General features: G+C 39.1%; 1 pseudogene; it reads left to right on the top strand.

Annotated features, from left to right (window-relative positions):
* Nucleotides 1–403: 403 nt before the first annotated feature.
* Nucleotides 404–1,019, top strand: Srsf10-ps2 (serine and arginine rich splicing factor 10, pseudogene 2; annotated as a pseudogene).
* The last annotated feature ends 603 nt before the right edge of the window (nucleotides 1,020–1,622 follow it).

Here is a 1,622-nt window from a genome sequence, read left to right as displayed (position 1 = left end):
ACATGGACTGACCCTGGACTCTGACCTCATAGGTAGCAATGAATATCCTAGTAAGAACACCAGTGGAAGGGGAAGCCCTTGGTCCTGCGAAGACTGAACCCCCAGTGAACGAGATTGTTGGGGGGAGGGCAGTAATGGGGGGAGGATGGGTAGGGGTACACCAATATAGAAGGGGAGGAGGAGGGATTAGGGGGATGTTGGCCTGGAAACCGGGAAAGGGAATAACACTCGAAATGTAAATAAGAAATACTCAAGTTAATAAAGATAAAAAAAGAAAAAATATTATTCATTTGTATTTATTCTTTTAAGAACTAGCTATTTAAGAGTGAATGTGAGCCAATGTAGGATTCTTGGAAAATTTGCCAAACCCGATAGTGCCCTAGCTCAGATTTCTGCCACTGTCATGTCTGACTACCTATCACCCCACCCGCTACCCCCAACATCTCTCTGTTCTTTAAGAACATGGCAGCCTATACCAGGTCCGTAGATTAATGTTGGAAATTTGGTCTCTATGGTCCAATAATAGATCCTTATGTTCCACTTGATTTTTACAACGTCCAAGAACATTCTTATATTCTGTTTTCGGATGCTTGTAATGCTGAAGATGCTTTACATAATTTGGACAGAACATGCATTTGGGGACATCACATTGAAATTTAGTTCCCACAAGGGGATCAGAGGATACTACATCAAGTGAAAGCCAAGGAAGGAAGGAATATAGCTTGTTACAATATGGTAATTATGACTAGTATATAATTTCTCAGAGTTGAGTTATGAAAAGAGGAGATTAAGGAGTTGCTGTTTTGATTTTAATGATAGGAAATCAGATCCTACTGTCCTACAAATAGACCAACAGGAAGACCACAGCATAGCCAACGCCACTCTGCCAATGACAGATTCAAACCCTGAAATTGATCTTTTCAAGATCTAAATCCAATTCAAGATCATTGTCCAAGTCCCAGCCCAAGAAAGAGGGCAAAGCTAGGGGCCCTTATAAAACAGATTTCAAAACATTATAAGTGATGTTCAAAATAAAAGGAATCAAGGAAAAAGAACTACCTAGATCCAAATCTCACTCAAGAACAGAGTCTAGATCAAGAAATCACTGAACGATTGTACTTTGGGACAATTCTCCTTTCAAATAAAATGTATGAACATGTGTACTTTCTGAAGTTTAACTTACTGTTAAAATTTCTCTTCACTAGTTTTTTCAGAGTTGTCTTAGAAGGAAGTTGTAATGCCGTAATTGTTCATTTCTCAGTAGATTCTACATAATGTCCAAAGCTACCAGTAAATCAGGGTCTTAGTCTTCTTTTTCTCAGTCAACTGATCATAAGGAACACTTCCTGAGTCTATAGGTGCATTTTTAACACCAGAAAACATTGGAACATAGAAACTACTTCTGAGCAACTTCTTCATGTAACTTGCTTGAGCCTTCAAGACCATTTCCACTTGATAATAGATATTGCTGTGCACATCCTACTTTACAACTTGGTGGGTCAGATAACACCCAGCTCATGATACACAGCTCAAGTTACATAGTAGCTTGGTTGCCCATTGTCAAATGTTAAGTGTCTACTAAAGCTCAATTGCAGGCTAAGAGCTGTCTCTCAAAGTTCTCT

The sequence above is a fragment of the Rattus norvegicus genome, chromosome 2 (genome assembly GCF_021556685.1).
Source record: "Rattus norvegicus strain SHRSP/BbbUtx chromosome 2, alternate assembly SHRSP_T2T, whole genome shotgun sequence".
In the NCBI taxonomy this organism is placed as follows: domain Eukaryota; kingdom Metazoa; phylum Chordata; class Mammalia; order Rodentia; family Muridae; genus Rattus; species Rattus norvegicus.
The sequence above is the reverse complement of the archived record's forward strand: the minus strand, read 5'-3'. Positions and strand labels throughout refer to the sequence as shown.